General features: G+C 36.4%; 1 protein-coding gene across 3 annotated transcripts in view; it reads right to left on the bottom strand.

The window, feature by feature from the left end:
* The window catches only part of GALNTL6 (polypeptide N-acetylgalactosaminyltransferase like 6), a 1197302-nt gene that overhangs the window by 86425 nt on the left and 1087890 nt on the right, over positions 1 to 22987 (bottom strand). The gene's annotated exons all lie outside the window — the stretch shown is intronic.

Consider the following 22987-nt stretch of genomic DNA (forward strand, 5'->3'; position numbering starts at 1 on the left):
ATTTAGTGATTCGTCATTTACATATAACACCCAGTGCTCATCATAACAAGTGCCCTCCTTGATACACATCACCCATTTAACCCATTCCCTGCCCACCTCCCTCCATCAATCCCTGTTTGTTCTCTATAGTTAAGAGTCTCTTATGGTTTGTTGCTCTCTCTCTCACCTCCTGTCTCTTTCCCTTCTCCTATGCTCAACTGTATTGTTTCTTAAATTCCACATATGAGTGAAATCATATGGTATTTGTCTTTCTTGGACTGACTTATTTCACTTAGCATAATATACTCTAGTTCCATCCATGTTGTTGCAAATGGCAAGCTTTCATTCTTTTTGATGGCTGGGTAATATTCATATATATATGAATATATATAAATATATATCACGTGTCCATTTATTCATCAGCCAATGGACATTTTAGGCTTTTTCCATAATTTGACTATTGTTGATAATGTTGCTATAAAAATGGAGGTTCATGTGCCACTTTACATCTGCATTTTTGTAACATTTGGGTAAATACCTAATTTACCCAATTGCTGGGTCAAAGGGTAGTTCTATTTTTAACTTTTTGAGGAACCTCCATACTGTTCTCTAGAGTGGCTACACCAGTTTGCATTCCCACGAACAGTGTAGAAGGGTTTCGCATCTCTACATCCTTACCAACATCTGTTGTTTCCTGTGTTGTTAATTTTAGCAATTCTGAGAAGTGTGAGATGATATCTCATTGTGGTTTTGATTTGTATTTCCTGATGATGAGTGATATTGAGCATCTTTTCATGTTTCTATTAGTCGTCTGTATGTCCTCTTTGGAAAAATGTCTGTTCATGTCTTCTGCCCATTTCTTTATGGATTATTTATTTTTTAGATGTTGAGTTTGAGAAGTTCTTTATAGATTTTGGTTACTAATCCTTTTTCAGATATGTCATTTGCAAATATCTTCTCCCATTCTGGAAGTTGTCTTTTAGTTTTGTAGATTTTTTTTTTCCTCTCTGCAGGAGCTTTCTATCTTGATGAAATCCCAATAGTTCATTTTTGCTTTTGTTTCCTTTGTCTCTGGAGACGTGTCTAGTAAGAAGTTGCTGTGGCTGAGGTCAAAGAGGTTGTTGCCTGTGTTCCCCTCTAGGATTCTGATGGTTTCTTGTCTTACATTTAGGTTTTTCATCCATTTTGCTTTTTTTAAAAAATTTAAATTCAAGTTAGTTAACATATGGTTTAGTATTTGTTTCAGGAGTAGAATTTGTTGATTCATCACTTCCATATAACACCCAGTGCTCATCCCAAGTGCCCTCCTAATGTCTATCACCCATTTAGCCCTTCTTCTTACCCACCTCCCCTCCAGCAACCCTCAGATTGTTCCCTACATTTAAAAGTCTCTTAAGGTTTGCCTTCCTCTCTGTTTTTGTCTTATTTTAATTTTCCTTCCCTTCCCTTATGTTCATCTGTTTGTTTCTTAAAGTCCAAATATGACTTTCATCCATTTTGAATTTATTTTTGTGTCTGGAGTAAGAAAGTGGTCCAGTTTCATTCCTCTGCATATTGCTGTCCAGTTTTCTCAACATCTTTTTTTGAAAAGACTGTTTTTATTCCATTGGATATTCTTTCCTTCTTTGTCAAAGATTAGTTGACAATATAGCTGTCGGTCCATTTCTCGGTTTTCTATTTTATTCTACTGACCTGTGTGTCTGTTTTTGTGCCAGTACCATACTATCTTGATGACTACAACTTTGTAATATAGCTTTAATTCTGGAATTATGATGCCTCCAGCTTTGGTTTTCTTTTTCAAGATTGCTTTGGCTATTTGAAGTCTTTCACAGTTCGATACAAATTTTAGTATTTGTTGTTCTAGCTCTGTGAAAAATGCTGGTATTATTTTGAGAGGGATTGCATTAAATGTGTAGATTTTTTGTTCTAGCTCTGTGAAAAATGCTGGTATTATTTTGACAGGGATTGAATTAAATGTGTAGATTGTAGTATAGAAATTTTTAACAGTATTTGTTCTTCCAGTCCATAAGTGTGAATCTTTTCCCATTTCTTTGTGATATCTTCAATTTCTTTCATAAGTGTTCTATTGTTTTCAGAGTACAGATCTTTTACCTCTTTAGTTAGTTTTATCCCTAGGTATCTTATGGTTTATGGTGCAATTGCAAATGGGATCAATTCCTTGATTTCTCTTTCTGCTGCTTTGTTTTTTTTGTGTGTGTATAGAAACACAACAAATTTCTGTACATCGACTTTGTATTCTAAGACTTTGCTTAATTCGTGTATCAATTCTATAATTTTTTGGTGGATTCTTTTGGATTTTTTACATAGAGTACCATGTCATCTGTGAAGAGTGAAAGTTTGAATTCCTTGTCTATTTGGATGCTTTTTATTTCTTTTTGTTGTCTGATTGCTGAGGCTAGGGCTTCCAGTACTAAGTTAAATAACAATGGTGAAAGTAGACATCCCTATCTTGCTCCTGACCATAGAAGAAAATCTCTTAGTTTTTCCCCATTGGGGATGATATTAGCCGTGAGTCTTTCATATATGACCTTTGTGATCTTGAGGTATGTTCCCTCTATCCCTACTTTCTTGAGGGGTTTTATCAAAAGTGGATATTGTAATTTGTCAAATGTTTTTTCTGCATCTACTGAGAGGATCATATGGTTCTTATCCTTTCTTTTATTAATGTGGTGTATTATGTTGATTGATTTGTGAATACTGAACCACCCCTGCAGCCCAGGAATAAATCTCACTATATCGTGGTGAATAATCCTTCTAATGTACTGTTGGATTCAATTTGCTATTATCTTGTTGAGAATTTTTGCATCCATGTTCATCAGGGATATTGGCCTATAATTCTCCTTTTTAGTGGGGTCTTCGTCTGGTTTTAGAATCAAGGTAATGCTGGCCTCATAGAATGAGTTTGGAAATTTCCTTCTATTTCTATTTTTTGGAACAGATTGAGAAGAATAGATATTAACTCTTCTTTATATATATATTTTAAAATTTTTTGATGTTTATTTTTCAGAGAGAGAGAGACAGAGCATGAGCAGGGAGGGATAGAGAGAACGGGAGACACAGCATTCATAGCAGGCTCCAGACTCTGAGCTGTTAGCCCAACGTGGGGCTGGAATTCACAAACCATGAGATCATGACCTAAGCCGAAGTTGGATGTTAACTGACTGAGCCACCCAGGTGCCCTGGTATTAACTCGTCTTTAAATGTCTTGTAGAATTCCCCTAGAAGCCATCTGGCCCTGGAGTTTTGTTTGTTGGGAGATTTTTGATTAGTGATTCAATTATTTTGCTGGTTATGGATCTGTTCAAATTTTCTATTTCTTTGTGTTTCAGTTTTGATAGTTTGTGAGAATTTTCTGGGAATTTTTCCATTTCTTTCAGATTACCTAGTTGGTTGACATATAATTTTTCATAATATTCTCTTATAATTGTTTGTATTTCTGTGGTGTTGATTGTGATCTCTCCTCTTTCATTCATGATTTTATTTATTTGGGTCCTTTCTCTGTTCTTTTTGACAAGTCTTTGTAGGGGTTTATCATTTTTATTTATTCTTTCAGAGAACCAGCTCTTACTTTCATTTATCTAGTCTGATTTTTTTGTTTTGTTTTGTTTCTATATCACTTATTTCTGCTTAATCTTTATTATTTCCTTTATTCTGCTGGATTTAGGCTTTATTTGCTGTTCCTTTTCTAGCTCCTTTAGGTGTAATGTTAGGTTGTGTATTTGAGACCTTCCTTGTTTTTTGAGGTAGGCCTGTATTGCTATATACTTCCCACTTATGACTGCCTTTGCTGTATCTGCAAGGTTTTGGACTGTTATGTTATCATTTTTATTTACTTCCATGTATATTTAAAATTTCTTCTTTAATTTCCTTGTTAACCCATTCATTCTTTAGTAAGATGTTCTTTAACCTCCATGTATTTGTGGTCTTTCCAAGTTTTTTCTTGTGGTTAACTTCAAGTTTCATATTGTTGTGGTCTGAAAATATGCATGGTATGATCTCAGTCTCTTTTGTACTTGTGGAGGGCTGATTTGTGACCAGTATGTGATCTATTCTGGAGAATGTTCCATGTGCAATCAACCATAATGTGTATTCTGCTGCTTTAGGATGAAATGTTCTGAATATATCTGTCAAGTCCATCTGGTTCAGTGTGTCATTCAAAGCCATTGTTTCCTTATTGATTTTCTGCCCAGATGATCTGCTCATTGTTATAATTGGGGTGTTAAAGTCCCCCGCTATTACTTTATTATTATCAATGAGTTTCTTTATGTTTGTTATTAATTGATTTATATATTTGAGTGCTTCCTAGTTGGGAGAATCAATATTTACAGTTGTTAGATCTTCTTGTTGGATCGACCTTTAATTATGATATAGTGCCCTTCTTCATCTCTTTGCTTTAAAATCTAGTTTTTCTGGGGGTGCCTGGATGGCTCAGTTGGTTGTGTGACTGACTTCGGCTCAGGTCATGATCTCACAGCTCATGAGTTCAAGCCCCGCGTCGGGCTCTGTGCTGACAGCTCAGAGCCTGGAGCCTGCTTTGGATTCTGTGTCTCCCTCTTTCTCTGCCCCTAACCCACTTGCATTCTGTCTCTGTTTCTCTCAAATATAAATAAACATTAAAAAAATTTTTAAATCTAGTTTTTTCTGATGTAAGAATGGCTACTCTGGCTTTCCTTGGGCATCCATTAGCATGATAAATGTTCTCTATTCCCTTACTTGCAATCTGGAGGTGCCTTTAGGTCTAAAATAAGTTCTTGTAAACAGCATATAGATGGATCTTATTATTATTATTTTTCTCAATCCATTCTGATACCCTATGTCTTTTGACTGGAGCATTTAGTCCATTTACATTCAGAATAATTATTGATAGATAAAAATTTAGTGTCATTGTGTTATTTGTAAAGTCACTGATTCTGAAGATTTTCTGTTCCTTTTTAGTCTTTGTGTTTTTGTTTTTGTTTTTTTTTTTTGTTTTGTTTTTTTTTTTTTTTGGTATTTCTTTCCCACTCAAAGAGTCCCCTTTAAAGTTTCTTGCAGGGCTGGTTTAGTGGTCCTGAACTCCTTTAGTTTTGTTTCTCTGGAAAACTCTTTATCTCTCCTTCTATTCTGAATGATAGCCTTACTGGATAACGTATTCTTGGCTGCAGGTTTTTCCCATCAGCACATTGAATATATCATGTCACTCCCTTCTGGTCTACCAAGTTTCTGTTGCTAAGTCTGCTGCTAACCTGATTTGTCTTCCCTTTTAGGTTAGGGATTTCTTTCCCCTTGTTGATTTCTTTCCTTATCCTTATATTTTGTAAATTTTAGTACAATATGTTTTGGTGTTGGCTGGCATTAGTTGAATTTGATGGGAGTTCTCTGTGTTTCCTGGATTTGGATGACTGTTTCCTTCCCCAGATTAGGGAAATTTTCAGCTATAATTTGCTCATATAAGCCTTCTACCCTTTTTTCCCTCTCTTCTGCGATTCCTTGATATACATACTACAGTTTGCTTATCCATTTACCTATTGATGGACATTTGGGTTTTTCTAGCTTGGGGTTATTATAAATAAAACTTCTATGAACAGTATTTGTATGGACATTTTCTTTAATTTCTATTGGGTAAATATATTGAAGAGGAATGTCTGAGTCATACACTAAGTAGTCTAACCTTTAATGAAACTGCTAAACTATTTCCCAAAGTGGTTGTACCATTTTACATTCCCATTAGCATCATATGAGCATTCCAGTGAAACCGTAACTTCCACACTCAATATAGTCAAGTCTTTTTATTTTTTGCCATTATAAAAGTGTGGTTTTAATTTATATTTCCTTAATGATTAATAATTGGAAGCATCTTATCATGCACTTATTTCCCATCTGTATACCATTTTTGGTATAAATGCTTAAATCTTTTGACCATTTAAAAAATTAGGTTGTTTGTTTTCTTTCTTATTTTTGAGTTCTGAGAATTCTTTATATATTCTGGATACAAGTCTATTGTCAGAAATGTGATAAAAAGATTTATTAAAACTACAGTATAAAGTTTTCCCATTCCTCCCACCCCTTATCCCTTGCCTCTGGCAATTATCTATCTGTTCTCTGTTTCTGTGAGCTTGTATTTTTTTTTAATTCCACATATAAAAGAGATCCTATGGTATTTGATTTTTTCTATCTGACTTATTTAACCTAGCATAATTCCCTCGAGGTCCATCTATATTTTTGCAAATGGCAAGACTTCATTCTTTTTCAAGGTTGAATGATATTCCATTATATATATATTCCACAATTTCTTTATTCATTCATCCATCAATGGACACATAGGTTGCTTGCATATTTTGGCTATTATAAATAATTCTGAAAATTTAACATGGGGAGGTATGTATCTTTTTGAGTTATATGCTTTCATTTCTTTTTTCAGCAGAAATTTGCAGGCCGGAAGAAAGAGAGAGGCATGATATACTCAAAGTGCTGAAAGAAGAAGACTTTCAATCAAGGATACCTGACAAAATTATCATTCAGAATTGAAGGTGAGATAAGGAGTTTTATAGACAAGCAAAAGCTAAAGAATTTTTATCACCACTAACCTGGCCTTACAGAAATCTTAAAGGAACTTCTTTATGCTGAAAGGAAGGCCATTCTTCAGTGATAAGAACACATATTAAAGGATAAATGACACTAGAAAGGTAAATATATGGTAAAGGTAGTCACTTATAAAGCTAGTATTAAGGTTAAAAACAAAAGTAGTAAAAATAACTATGATTTAAATAGTTAAGGGATACACAAGATAAAAATATATAAAATGAGGGGCAGTTGGGTAAGCATAAACTTGATTTTGGCTCAGGTCATGATTTCACAGTCATGACATCGAGTCACAACTAGGGCTCTGCTCTGGAGCCTGCTTGGGATTCTCTCTCCCTCTCTCTGCCCCTTCCCTCTCAAAATAAATAAATAAAATGAAAAAAAAGATGTAAAATGTGACACCAAACACATAAATCATTGTAGGGGAGAGTAAAAATATTGAGCTTTAGAATGGAATCAAACTTAAGTGTTACCAAGTTAAAATAGACTGTTACAGATATAAGTTGTTATATGTAAGACTCATGGTAACCACAAAACAAAACTTATAGTAAATACACAAAAGGAAAAGAGAAAGGAATATAAGCATACCATTAAATAAAGTCATCAAATGCAAAAGAAGAGAGCAAGAGAGGAAGAAAGGAACAGAGAGGAACCACAAAAACAGCCAGAAAACAATTAACAAAATGGTCATAAGGACATACCTATCAATAACTACTTTAAATGCAAATGGACTAAATTCTTCAATCAGAAAACATAGAGTGACTGAATGGATAGAAAAATAAGACCCATGTATATGTTGCCTACAAGAAACTGACTTTAGATATAGGACATATACAGACCAAAAGTGAAGAGATGAAAAAGATATTCCATGGAAATTAAAACCAAAAGAAAGCAGGAATAGCTGTACTTACATGAGACAAAATAGATTTTGTCCTATTACAATAACTATAATAAAAAAGAAAGAAGGGTGTTACATAATAATAAAGGGGCCAGTCCACCAATAGAATATAACATTTATAAATATTTATGCACCCAATATAAGAGCACCTAAATATATAAAATAAATATTAACAGACCTGAAGAGAGAAATATACAGCAATATAATAATAGTAGGGAACTTTAATTTCCACTTACTTCAACAGATAATTCAGATAGAAAATTAATAAGGAAGTATATGCCTCAAATGACATTTTAGACTAGATAGACTTAATAGACATTTACAGAATATTCCATTTGAAAATGGCAAGACAGACATCTCTAGTGCACATGGAACATTTTTTAAGATAGATCATATGTTAAACCACAAAACAAGTCTTAAGAAATTTAAGAGGATTGATATCATATCAAGCATATTCTCTAACCACAGTGGTATAAACTAAAAAATAATTGTATGTAAAGAAAACTGGAAAATTTGCAAATATTTGAAGATTAAGCAATGTATTACTGAACAAACAATGGGTCAAAGAAGTCAACAGAGAAATAAAAAATATCGTATCAAATAAAATTGAAATGTAACATACTAAAATTTACGGGATTCAGTAAAAACAGTTTTAAGAGGTAAGTTCATAGCAATAAATGCCTTCTTGAAGAAACAGGAAAAGTCTCAAATAGCCTAACTGTACACCCCAAGGGACTAGAAAAGAAAAAATATATACATAGGTTAGTAAAAGGATGGAAATAGTAAGAATCAGAGCAAACTAAATGAAATAGAATCTAAAAACATAGTAGAAAGACCAATGAAACTAAGAGCTGTTTCTTTGTAAAGATAATAAAAATTGACAAACCTTTAGCTAGACTCACCAAGACTGAAGAAGACGAGTCAAAGGAATAAAATCAGAAATTAAAGAGAAGTTACAACTGGTATCACATAAATAAAAGGAGCATAAGACACTACTATGAGCAATAATATGCCCAATAATAATCAATTGGGAAACTTGGAAGAAATGGACAGATGGATACAATCTACCAAGACCAAACCCTGATGAAGTAGAAAATCTGAACAGATGGATTACTAGTAAGGAGATTGAAACATTAGTCAACCCCTTCACCCCAAAATGTGCAGGACCAGACAGCTTCACTGGTAAATTCTATTCAAAGAAGAATTAATAGCAATCCTCAATCTCTTCCAAAAAAATAGAAGAGGAGAGAACTCTTCCAAACTCATTTTATGAGGCCAGTATAAGCCTGATACCAAAACCAGACAAGGATGCCACAAGGATGCCAATATTCCCAATGATCGTAGATGCAAAAATCCTGAATAAAATATTAACAAACTGAATTCAACAATACATTAAAACAATCACACACTGTGATTAAGTGGAATTTATTCTAGGGATGCAAGGATGGTTCAATATCTATAAATCAGTTAATGTGATCTATACCACATTAACAAAATAAAAACTAAAAATTATATCATAATCTAAATAGATGCAGAAAACACATTTCACAAAATTTAACATTCATTTATGATAAAAACTCTCAACAAAGTGGGTATAGAGGGAACTTACCTCAACATAATAAATCTCTATATAACAAACCCACAGCTAACATCATAGTCAATGGTAAACAGCTGAAAAGCTTTTCCTCTAAGATCAGGAACAAGACAAGGATGCTCACTCTCACCACTTTTATGCAACACAGTATTGGAAATACTAGCTAGAGCAATTAGGCAAAAAAATAAATAAAGACACTCAAATTGGAAAGGAAGAAGTAAAACTGTCACCATTTGCAGATGACATGATATTATATATAGAAAACTATAAAAATTTCATTAAAAACCATTAGAACCAATAAATGGATTCAGTAAAACTGCAGAATACAAAATCAATAGACAGAAATCCGTTGAATTTCTATAATTAATAACAATCTATGAGAAGAAAAATTAAGAAAACAGTATAATTTAATATTAAATTGAAAACAATAAAATATCTATGAATAAGTTCAACTGATGAGGTGAAAAATCTGTATATGGACAACCTCAAGACATTAATTAAAGTAATTGAAGAAGACACAAATAAGTGGAAAGATATAGTCATGGATTGGAAGAATTAATATTGTTAAAATGTCCATACTATCCAAAGCAATATACAGATTCAATGCAATCTCTATCAAAATTCCAATGGTATTTTTCTTAGAAATAGAACAAACAGTTCTAAAGTTTCTGTGAAACCACAAAAGACCCTGAATAGTGAAAGCGATCTTGAGGGAGAAGAATAATGCTGAAGGCGTCATGCTCCCTGATTTTAAACTACATTATAAAGAAATACGATTTGTAAATATTTTCTCCCAGTCTGTACCTTGTTTTTATTCTCTTAACAGTGCCTTTTGAAGAGTAAGAGACTCTAATTTCAATGAAATCCAATTCTTCTAGGTATAAGTGCCTATGGTGTCATAGCTGTCCAACCTCACAATTTTTCTTCTTTGTTTTTTTTTCTAGAAATATTTGACTGTATGCAAAAATCTATTTCAACCCTATTTTCTTTCATTAATCCTTTTGTTGCCAATACTGTTACCATGATTACTGTAGTTTTTTAATGACTTAAAATTGGGTGATATAAGTCCTCCCACTTTGTTTTTTATCAATGTTATTTGGCTGTCTTAGGTCCTTTGCATTACTCGATAAATTTTCGAATCAGCTTGCCTACTTTTTTTATTGCGGTAAAATATACATAACATAACATTTTCCTTTTGACCATTTTTAAATGTGCAGTTCAGTTGGCATTAAAAACATTCTCATGCTTCCAACAACACAGTTCAGATTTCAGTTGCTATGGTATGTTAACTGTGAGTAATTGCATAACAAACATGTTACTGTTAGCTTTTCAAACCACAAATCACTATGTAATTAATAAATGCATACAATGATCAATGACCAATTACATCACTTCTTTCAAAGTCTATTGGTGATTGATCATTGCACATCTGCTATTTTCTTTTTAACGTTTATTTATTTTTGAGACAGAGAGAGACAGAGCATGAACGGGGGAGGGTCAGAGAGAGGGAGACACAGAATCCGAAACAGGCTCCAGGCTCTGAGCCATCAGCACAGAGCCTGACGCGGGGCTCGAACTCACGGACTGCGAGATCATGACCTGAGCCGAAGTCGGCCGTTTAACCGACTGAGCCACCCAGGTGCCCTTGCACATCTGCTATTTAGTTCACACATAGCCAGTAAAGCACATAGTTGTGCTGCATCCTTATTTTCGATAGATAAACATGGCATGACATTTTACAATAATGGATAATCAAAATGAGACCATTGACTAACAAAGATGAAAGAGCAGTAAAGAAGCAAAAAGTGATAATGCTGAAAGTGAAATTCAAATAGAATTTTTAGGAGAAATGACTGTTCATTGAAATGTTAACATTGCTGCCATTTGAGAGACTCTAGATATGTAGCCAGGGAATTTAGCGAGAGTATATTTATTTTCATAAATGAGGAAAATGCTTACGATGAAAAGGATAAGGTAGTCCCAGAGAAAGTGACACCAGCAAAAACTTCACCTCATAGGAACTATTGTAGATATTTTACAGCATTGAAAGTATAAGGGATAAAATATTGGAAGGTGACCCAAAAGTTAAAAAAGGAATATTATAATTTGCCAAGGCATAGAAAAAATGCTCACTCTTCAGCATAAATTATGTGAAATACAGTTTGAATGGATAGCTACTTCTGATGACTATTTTTACAAAGAAATGAAACACCTTAATTTTTCCTCAAAAAAAATTCACATGGTTTTGCAACCATCACCAGCATCCATTTCCATAACTCTTGTCATCTTCCTGAGCTGAAACTCTAAATCCATTAAACAATAACTCCCCATTTCCTCATTCTTCAACCCCTAGCAATCACTATTCTATTTTCTGTTTACTACTACTTGAGTATGTAAGCTATTTCATATAAGAGGAATCATGCAGCATTCATTCTTTTGTGACTGGCATATTTCACTTGGTATAATGTCTTCAATATTCATCCATTTTGTAGTATCTGTCAGAATTTTCCTTCTTTTCATGGCTGAATAATAACCCATTGTATGTATATACCACATTTTGCTTACCCATTTATTATCAATGGACATTGGGTTGCTTCTATGTTTTGACTATCACTATGAACATGTGTGCACAAATATCTGCTTGAATACTTGCTTTCAATTCTTTTGTGTATTACTCAGAAATGGAATCATTGGATCATATGGTAATTTTAGTTTTAATTTTTTGAGGAAACCCCATACTGCTTTCCGTGGTGGCTGCAACATTTAACATTTCTGTTATGTACAGGGGTTCTAATTTCTCTACATTCTTTCCAACATTCACTGTTTTCTGTTTTCTAGGTTTTTTGTTTGTTTTTTAAATAATAGTCATCTTAATGGGTGTGAAGTGGTATCTCATTGTGGGTTTGTTTTGTATTTCTCCAGTGATTAGTGATGCTGCACATCTTGTTCCATATGCTTATTGGCCATTTGTATATCTTCGTTGGACACAAGTCTTTTCAAGTCCCTTTCCCATTTCTTAAATCAGGTTTTTTTGCTTTTTTGTTGTTGAGTTGTAGAAGTTCTTTAAATATTCTGGATATTAACCCCTTATCAGATATATGATTTGCAAATATTTTCTGCTATTTAGTGAGTTGCCTTTTCACTCTGTTTTACCTATTGATAGTGTCTTTGAGGCATAACCTTGCCTAATGTTTAAGCTTAAGTTGGGTCACCTTAGGTAATCAGGGCCCTTAAAGATAAAGTCAGGCTGATTGTTGCTGATGAAGAACTGTTAAACAGAAATAGATGTATTGTACTTACCTATCAATATATAACAAATCACTCTCAAATGGAATAGTTTAAAACAATAATAAACCTTTTTTAAAAAATCTTTCACAGTTTCTGTGGGTCAGGAACTTGGGAGTGGTTTGGGCAATCTGGCTTGGATTTTCAGGAGTTTCAGCCAGATTTTGCCAGGCAACAGTTATCTTAAGGCTTGAATGGGGCTGGAAGATCTTCTTCCAAGGTGGCTACACGTTTGACAAACTGGTACTTGTTATTGGTAGGGGAACTCAATTTTCCTCTTTATGGGCCTCTACAGGGCTGTTGAGTGTTCATCATGATGTGATGACTATTTTCCCCAAATCAAGTCACACAAGAGAACAAGGTGGAAGCAGCAGTGCCTTTGTGACCTAGCCTCAGAAGCAAAACATGGTATGATGGGACAAAAGTGAAAGTATGGTTTCTATTTTGTTTTGTCTTCTTTTATTTGTTTTTATCCCCTAAAACTGTATTTGGCTGAGATTGAGGATTGGAATATGACGGAATTATTTTTCATCATTAGTTTTCTGAAATTTGGAGGAAGTGGAGATAACCAATAGCTATTGGAATTATTGAAGGAAGCTTAACATAAACAGAAGTCTTTAGTGTTCAAGTGAGGGCGAATGGCCCATAGCTAAAAGACAACCATCCTGAGTTTATCCAGGACCCAGGTAAGTTCTGGTACTTTGAGAACTGAAGTGTTGGTTTCTCCAGAGACAGCACCATGAGCTGTTGATGCTCTTCTTGTGAATGGCGGAAGACGTATGGCTTCTCCAGTAGCTTCACAGGCAAGAAAGGGGCAAGTGGGAGCACAAAGAAGAAACAAGTCATGGGTGAGGCAGAGTGGGTACTGCATCTGACAAGCAGGTATGTAAGCACGTGGGAGGAAGCCTTTTGGGGAGGTCTAGAGACATCAGAGGGATAATCTGAAGGGTGCTTATTTTTGGCAATCAAGCCAACGGAGTCTCGTGCTATCACAATTAATTTGAGTATAAAAGGCAGTGTGGTCTTTTTTTTTTTTTTAACATTTATTTATTTTTGAGACAGAGAGAGACAGAGCATGAACAGGGGAGGGGCAGAGAGAGAGGGAGAAACAGAATCCGAAACAGGCTCCGGGCTCTGAGCTGTCAGCACAGAGCCCGACGCGGGGCTCGAACTCACGGACTGTGAGATCATGACCTGAGCCGAAGTCTGACGCTTAACTGACCGAGCCACCCAGGCGCCCCAAGGCAGTGTGGTCTTATTGGTAAATAATCATTATTAATACAATTGCTATTTTTTAAATATAGTTTCTTTTAATGTTTATTTTTGACAGAGAGAGAGAGAGACAGAGAATGAGCGGGGGAGGGGCAGAGAGAGAGGGAGACACAGAAGCAGAAGCAGGCTCCAGGCTCTGAGCTGTCACTACAGAGCCTGACACAGGGCTTGAACTCACAGACCGCGAGATCATGACCTGAGCCGAAGTTGGACGCTCAATCTACTGAGCCACCCAGGCACCCCACAATTGCTATTTTTTAAAAAAATAAATCGCAACAAGCACTTCCAACCATCAACCAAAGAAGATATCAAACGTTTTGTTACATCACACAAACATTCACCACAAGCCAACTGTGGTTAAACTAAATGCTGCTATAGTATTTATTCCATTTGTTATTAGTAGGCCCTGTTTTATTTTTCATACTGTCAAAACAGACAAAAAAAACCTATATGTTTTTAATAGCTCATGTAGGGTCCTTAGGTTGGAAATTATATGTTAAAAGTTTAGGTCATCCGTGAAATTTTATTTTTATAAACTGTTTTCAGAATTAGAACACTAAAAGCATCCAGAAACCACAAAGCTGGCAGTTGGCTTTGACCATTTCTCACTTTATAGAATATCAAATGGAACTTTTTTTTTCATCTCAAATGTAACGTCAAAAGGAGATATACTTGGGCTGGAACTCAAGTTGGAAATAGATTTTTCTTATTAAGGTAAAATTGACATATAACATTATGTTTCAGGTACACAACATAATAATTCAATATTTGCATACATTGGAAAGTGTATAACTGCAATAAATCTAGTTATCATCAATTCACCATACACAGTTACAGTTTTCTTTCCTTTTGATGAGAACTTTTAAGATTTACCATGTTGGCAACTTTCAAATATGTATTATAATATTACTGACTGCCATGACAATATGGCTGCCATGTTGTACATTAATTTCCCTGGAAATGGAATTCTTGCTATGAACTAAGAAACTATTAGAAACAAAGGTAATTAGAATGGAAATGAAATGGCAGAGGCCTCAAGCACAGTGCCACTGTGCATGTACACATCTTACGGTAAGAATCTAATTCCACAAAATGAGACCCTCCTATTCAGGTACTCCTGTGGCTTCCTCATTCCATTGGGGTCCTGAAAGGTGGAGTTATAAAGCAGCCAGCCCAGCTGCCTCTTGCAAGAGTTGCATTTTTGGTTATTGAGATCATGGAATGCTAAATATTTAAATTTGCTTAAATTTCAGTAGCTTAATTTTATAGCAGCAGGGGCCTACTTTATCTAAGCAAGCTTTCTCCTTTCTGAGGCTCCAGTGGAGTTGTGAAAATGTTCAGTTCTAATGGGGATAATGATAAAAATGCAATTATAATTCCCCCCAGCCCACAAATGGGCTCACCATGTAGTTTCTCAAGTGCTTTGAAAAAAGAAAGCTGTATAAATGCTAACTAACAACATAAAGTGCCAAGGTACTTTAGGTAGGGGAAGGAGTAGCCAAAAGCAGACTGGAAAAGGTACCATTGGAAAGAGAAAATAATTCCCATTTTAATTTTGTTAAGAATGACAAAGTAAGAGTATGATTACTCATGACAGCTAATTGTCATGTCAATACCTAGGATCCCCATTTAAATAAACCATATTTACTTTATAAAATCTGCCAATGGGCTCAACAAAAAACTCATGAAAAATGCTGGTCCTCACTAGATAGATCAGGAAATGCTAACTTTTGTCCTTATGGTTTAGAGATTACTTGTCTCAATTCCAAGCTCTGTTTTGCACCTCAGAAAGTGTTAGATACTTGATTCACAAGTCATAGCTGAGCTAAACTTGGGAAAGCACTGAGGGATATTTGGAACAGTTAAACGGAGCAGAATGCTTTAATGTTGGGAAGATGAGAGCATCTGTGGGAGTTTGGGGGGCAATATGTAGAGCAAATAAATAGGAAGAAAATCAAAGTAAAAGTTAGTTTTGAGAAGCTTTGTGGAAAATTGCTGAGTTTCAAAACAATATTGTTGTCTTCCCCTCACATGTTCTTTTCATGATATTTTTCACATGAAAAAGAAATTTAGAGTCTCTAGGTTTGGTATGAACACTCCATGTTTTACCTCCATATTGTTTAAAATTTTTTAAAGACAATGTGTGATTCTGTTGTTATTTGTTAAGCAAACGGATGAAAAAAAGTGGATACTTAAAAAAAATTCTGATACCAGTGGTTTAGGAATTAAGGGAACAAATAAAGGCCAAGCAGCGAGACATAAGTTTGTGTTCCATGTTTTCCCATCCTCTCTCTAGGTCCTTGGCAGACAGAGTAGTTTTACTTTGCCTTGTTTTCCTCTTATGCAATGCAAGCATAAAATGTCAAGTGTTAAAAATGGGACATCATTAAAGGATGAGTATGAGTGCTCTATTGGTGTTGGGTACCAGAAACTTATCTCCAGTGTGGGGCAATGTCCTTGGGTGATGTGACATTCTATTACAAAGGGATGGCTTGATCTAACAGGAAGGGCTCAATGCTACTGGCTTAAGACACGTAGCATGCTCAATGCATCTCCATAGTAGGCAATTAATAAATATTTACTGAGAAGTTTCTCTAGCCTGAGTCTTTGTTGAGGATAGACACTTATCTTTATAGTATGCAATGGACTCACCATATCTTAATGATTTACTGAATCATTATTGTCACATAATAAACTTATGATTGTTTTTTAGGGAGACTCTCATGAAGAATAATGAAATATTATTCATGGAAGATGCTTGGACTTCTTAAATAAAAAGCTCCATATAAATAGAAGATATTATATTCTAAAATGTGGCCAAGAAGGGAGAGAAACTAACACATGATCGCAGTATGTGAATCAACTTTAGTTCTGGCCCTAAGTATTAGATGGCCTTATTATCTTTTTTGTTATATTATAAGGAAGAATTAGATATAGTTATTGTTTTCAGAGGAACTGCTTCTGCATGGAAGTCCTAGCCATGAATGCAGGTTGAGTCTTTGGGGAAGAATTCATCATTTTCTGTTTTTTGAGAGAAAGCCCATGATAGGCCACTGTGTCCCTGAACTCGATGATAGTTTCAAATAAAGCACCTGAACTCTATAGTTTTCAGAGAAAAAGAAAGAGGTGCTGGCTGCTGTTGATGGCTAAGGTTGTCATGTTACAGCTCTTATTTGTTGGGCAGTTTTACGAGAGTGAACTGATTTATAATCATCAGGGGAGAAAGGTCAATTTGTGGGAGCAGATTTCCCATTCATCACCATACTCTATAGTCTTGTTGCTGATTTTGTTTTCTGATATCAAAGTAGTCATTTTGGTCTTGCTAAAGCGTTTCCTCAACTGATATATTTTTCTGACACAAACAAGGGAGGGCTGCATACGTCAGATGTTGTGTTCTTCCATTTCAGCTACTTTAGACCAGGATAGCTGGTGCCAGGGTGAAGGATGAGGAAGCACTCCCTAATTGATTTGGGGTGATTGGGCTTTCACACTGAAACCCTCCCCCCTACTCCTCCTCACCTCTACCTCTCTCCGCCCCAACCAGTTTCAACAGTCTGAGATGATCTATGGAGTCAGAAGAACTGGATGTCACCAGAATTATGACACCAGGAGAAAAACAACTTGAAAAATAGGTTAAGAAGTCATTTCATAGCTGATAGAGGCAAAATCACCATTCTGCTTCAGACGTCAGGTTTAACCTTCACGCCCATGAAGTATAATAACCATAGAACATCAAAGATCATTGCATTCTGCCAAGAAACCCTAAGTAAATACATAAGGTGAAAAACATTTGTAACTTGGATATAGATCACAGTGTGGCCTATAGGATCATTAAATATAATCTATTACTATGGAGCATATATTGTTATTGTATTAAATAACACTGGATGTGTTATACGAGATATACTTCCTCTTACGTAAAATTGTAATTGCAATAATTTGTTTCTAAACAAAGCCGCTTACAAATAAGTATATAAGATACAGATCTCATTCATAGTGAATTTAGTTATGTTTATTTAACCCTTAGCTCACCCTCGTGGTGTTTAGATTGTTATGTGTAAATTGCTGGATTGTGTCGATACCATCTAACTGTCCTAATCAGGGTCGTTAGTTATCAGAAGTTAAAGTTTTTGTTTATCGTGTTCTTCATTTATACTTCCAGGGCCTAGCACAGTGCCTGGCATGATGAATTCCTTTTTTTTTCTCTCCCAGAAATGAACATTTTTTGGTATAGAAAATCTGATTTTTGTAGGCTCTCAGAATTCTACATGGGAAGTCTGTGCAAGTCTCTGGGATCTGGCCGTCCCTGAACTCATGTAAGGGTTTCGCTTATCACCCTTCTTATCTAAAACTAATCTCAGCATCTTCCCCCTTCCCCTTTTGCATGTCTCCATTTTTTGTATGGATATGATTTTTTTCTTAGAAGCTATGATGAAAACCTCCTAACCACATTTGACCTCTCTCTCCTTGCACAGCATGGCAAATCAATAAAAACCTTCCAGGAAATTTTCTTTACAAATGCTTCTTGTGTTCAAAATGTTACTTCCCTTAGTCTTCTACCACTTAATGTTTACTTGTTGGTTGATCTGTTTAACGCTTTTATTTATTTTTTTTATTTTTACTTTATTTTTTATTTTTTTAAAGCTTATTTTGTGTGTGTGTGTGTGTGTGTGTGAGGGTGAGAGAGAGAGAGGGAGAGAATGAGCAGGGAAGAGGCAGAGAGTCCCAAGCAGGTTCCACCCTGTCAGTGCAGAGCTTGACGCAGGGCTCAAACTCACAAACTGTGAGATCAGGACCTGTGCCAAATCTAAGAGTTGGCCTCTTAACTGACTCAGCCACCCAGGTGCCCAATTACCCCTTTTATTTTTATCCTGGCATTTCCTGTCCCAAAACTGTGAGTGCAATCTATAAAAAAAACACACTGTGGTCTGCACACAGGGCCCTCCAGAGAGTCTGCCTCCAATGTACATTCCCAGTTTAGCTCCACAGGTCCCAAACTGTCCTTTCTCACTCTCTGAGCCTGCTCCTTCCTACCGGTATTGTTGCTCATGCTGGAGCCTGTGCCCTTCCACTCCGACTGCTCCTGTTCATTCCAAGCCTTCCCATAAGGGTCAGTTTGGTAGGAGGGTTAAGCCTAGGACAGAGGTGTCTCAGTTCACAATCCCACTCTGTTCACTTGACATTTAACCTTACCCTTTCTAATGAGAGTTACATTTTCAAGTTCTATAGGCCATCCAGTGCAACAGGACTTTTATGGGGTTTGACTTCTTTCCTTTTACAGCTGTATGTCGAAATTTGGATGACGGTTGCCATAAAATGCAAGACGGCATTTTAGAAAAGAAAAAAAGTATTAATACTATGTCAGTGGCAAACCACAGAAGCATGCAGTTCCCTCATTTTGCATCCTGTTGCATCCCTTGCAAACTTTGGAGCTAGGGAGGACAGCCTGTGAGCTTCCAGGACTGCCCCACTCCCAGCCTGCAACAGTGCCCTCCGGTGGCTTAGGATCCTCCCGGGGAAACTCCCTTGGGCCAACTTGCATCCGCGGGACTACCCTTGTGCTGCAATCAGTATGTTTATCCATGAGGTGATGGCTCTGCACCTCTGTCTTGTCCCTGCTCATAAAGCCACTGGTCTCAGGTCCAGTGGCTTTGATTGTCCCCAAACACAGTTGCATCCACAGAGACGTCTGCAAGGCGCCAGTAATGGCTGCTCCTTCAACAGAGCGAGTGGTTCACGTCACAACTTGTCAGAAGGAAGGGTCTTCTTGGAGGGTCTTCCACCCAACTGCCACTCAGCCGCTTCTGCCTGTGCGGAGGCTCACTAGGCCTTTCACTGAGGAGCTGCTCACTCTTCTGTGACGAGGACAGTGTCATCCTGAGGAAGGGACAGCTATCACTACAGCTCTCGGACGTTCTAGTCTTTCTACAACAAGAGGGACAATCATTTCCTCTTTCAGGAACTGGCTGTTTGTTCCTGGTGAAAAGATGCCACAACAATGCCCAGTGTGCAAACGCTGGAGCCAACTCAGTAAGATGTCTAGTTTTATTCATGATGAGTGAAAACTCTGATTCCCAGATGAAGCTGAATTGTAAGTCACCGTATCCTGGAGTTTTGCATTTTATGGGAACTGCCATAGGGATGCTAATTTTTATTTTTGCCAAATAAGGGCACTAATAAAATCGATCTTGTATTCTGTCATTAAAAAAAAACCCCAAAGCCTCTGATTGTTGCATAAAAGGATATTACTAAATCGAATATATGTAGCTTTGTGATACTTATTTTTCTCAGGTCACTGAGGCTGGATGAAAACTGGCCCAGGAACTGCTTCTGGTCACTGGTCCTGTGCTTGGGAACCACTATTCTATGAAATTCGTCCATTTAATTGAAGTATCCTCGAAGGTCCTCTTTCAGTTCAAAAGCTTTGGTACCGCATCCCCCTCCTGCCCCCTCTGCTAATGCGTATCTTCACAATATGTTTGAACAACTACTTGTTGTCCTGTATTGTCCTCTAGAGGTTTCATACATGGCTATCTTGTCTCTTCCAACCAGACTGTAATGCTAGGTAAATAGAAGGTACTAATTATTTGAATTTATTTCAATAATACACACTGGTGAACTATTTAGAGGACGGCAGGCTATTCACACGTGTGTGTGTGCGTGTGCATGTGGGTGTGTGTGTGTGCGTGCGTGTGTGTGTGTGTGTGTTTGGAGGCTGGAGGGAATCTTCAGTTTACATAGGTACGTAAATAAAAGGTGCATGTTTTTGAAGGATTAAAGGAGCTTTGTAAAATAAGAAAACAAGCCTTTAGAGTTAAAATCTCCATCTTCATTTCCTAATGAGCTTGGAGAGATTAACTACCTATTGAATAGACATGACTCTGCATCTGAAACACCTTTAATGTCTCTCATCATTTTTGATGATTTAGTAACGACAGCAGGGGTAGCAGGTAGTTGAGGTTCTCCCACAAAAATCAGAACTGTTTTTCATTTTAATATATTTTTTTATTTAAAATATCATGAAACGTACCTTAGACTGACAGTTGAACTTCAATATTTATGACTTTCTGATTGCCCTAGCAGTTTAGAAAAAAACTGAAAATGAGCCCTCAAGTAAAATTTAAGTGGAAAAGATTAAAATTCAGAAGTATGGACTTTTTTTTTTTTTTTCATTTGAAGGCACACTCACTTTTTGCTGGAAATTTTATGTGCCAACCCTAGCTTTCCTATATTTGACAGTCCTTGAAAAAGTACTTCATTTCTTTCTTGAAAATATATGAGCAGTTTTATTTTTTTGAAAACACACCCTGTGGATCAGCACAACTTTCCCTTCCAGTTTGAACACTCTAATTTTGACTACAAACCAAGCACTTACTCCATCCATCCTGCAAATGAATGATGCAGATTGGGGCACAAGCTGGGAGCATATGAGTGAGTGAGAGGGACAAGTGACAACATCATTATCTTTGGGGTAGTTTCACCTGCTATGATTTATGATACTCACATGGCTGATTTGTGATATGTGCCCAAAGCTATACCTTTTAGTGAATTCTTATTGTTTTCCTGAATGAATTTGGAGATTCATATGTGTTAAGTCTTATGACAAAATTAAGTCATATATCCTTATCTAAGATACAGCTCTGTAATTGCTTTGTGATTTTGAGATTTTTTTTTCAAATAGCATATTTTTATAGCTACTTAATGGAGTACTTTATTACACTTTTGAGGAGGGAGTAATAATATGACTATTTCCCTTCAAGGTGTATGTGATGCTGGGGCACCTGGGTGGCTCAGTCAGTTGACCGTCCAACTGTGGCTCAGGTCATGATCTCACAGTTCGTGAGTTCAAGCCCCACATCAGGCTCACTGCTGTCAGTGCAGAGTCTGCTTCAGATCCTCTGTCTTCCTCTCTCTGCAGCCTCCCCTGCTTGCACTCTCTCAAAAATAAATAAAACATTTAAAAAAAGGTGTATGTGATGTAACCTCATTACTATGAACTCAAACTGCTATAAAAAAAGATTGTGGATGTGGCTTAAGAAAATGCATACAGTTGACAATCTCAGAAATGGAATAAGAATCAATTCTCTTTCCTCAAGAAGATTCACTACAAATGAAAATTTGGGGCGCCTGGGTGGCTCAGTTGGCTAGGCTTCCGACTGCAGCTCAGGTCATGATCTCACAGTTCATGAGTTCAAGCCCCGTGTTGGGCTCTGTGCTGACAGCTCAGAGCATGGAGCCTGCTTCGGATTCTGTGTCTCCCTCTATCTGCCCCTCCTCAACTCGCACTCTGTCTCTCAAAAATGAATAAACGTTAACAAAATTGTTTTAAAGAAAAATTTTTGTACTTCATTGTTAAGTTCTAGTAAGACATGCCTGTAGCATTTTCTAGTTTTTTTTTTTCTTATTAATTAGTCCTGTCAACAAATATTTGTTGAATGCCTGCCAAGTCTTGTACTAGGTGCTGGGAGTGTAGTAGCAAATAGCACAGAAGAAACTCTGCCTTGGTGGGATTGATATTCTAATGAAACCTGATGAACTGGTTTATATTTTAAAGAAGCTTGTGAGTCTATTGAGCTTTATATAAAAGACCCAAATAGTTATCTATTGACGCCTTAGTAGTAAAAAAACCAAATGAATAATTCAGGGTTCGATTCCTAGGAGAATACTGTGTAAAGGGACGTAGCAAAAACACATTTTTTTTTCTAGATTTTGCATCTCCGCAGTGGTAGATACATACTGTGGTGAATAAAACTAACCCAGCTATGAAGAAAGTAACATGGAAAACAGAGAAATTGTCAGGATTATTCAAGAAGGCATTGTGACTTTCTCCCGAATATGTATGAAAACATTCTAAAAGGCATCCCTCCATTTAGCCTATGAAAAAGGTTTTATTCAAAACAGTATTTGAAAAAGCATCTTGCAACTGGCCAAATGTGGAATTTTGAGGATGGGGTAAAGTTTCAGGCAGTCTTGGCTCTAGTTGCAAATGAGAAAGCAGAGGTTGGGCAACCACCTCTCCCCATCTCGTATTTCCCCCTTTCTCCATCTGACTTATGTATCCTGTTATACTCCATGAAGGGGGACAGGGGGAGTACTGGACATCCATTCTGACGACTCAGGCTTAAACCCCCTCCTCCATCATTCATTTGAGCGTGAACAAGCCACCTTGCTAAGCCTCAGTTTTCTCATCTACAAAATAAGGATATGAATACCAATCGAAGAAGGTATAGGTGAAGGTTAAATATAATGTATGTGAAAGCGCTTAGAAACAATTAAAAACAAGAATTAATATAATAGTTAACCCCTCCTTAAGGAATGGAAATCAAACTCTGAGGAACACAGAAACTCTATACGTACTAAAGCCTGCCAAATGGAAT

Source organism: Panthera pardus, unplaced genomic scaffold (genome assembly GCF_024362965.1).
Source record: "Panthera pardus isolate Hobbes unplaced genomic scaffold, ASM2436296v1 HiC_scaffold_13, whole genome shotgun sequence".
Classification (NCBI taxonomy): Eukaryota; Metazoa; Chordata; class Mammalia; order Carnivora; family Felidae; genus Panthera; species Panthera pardus.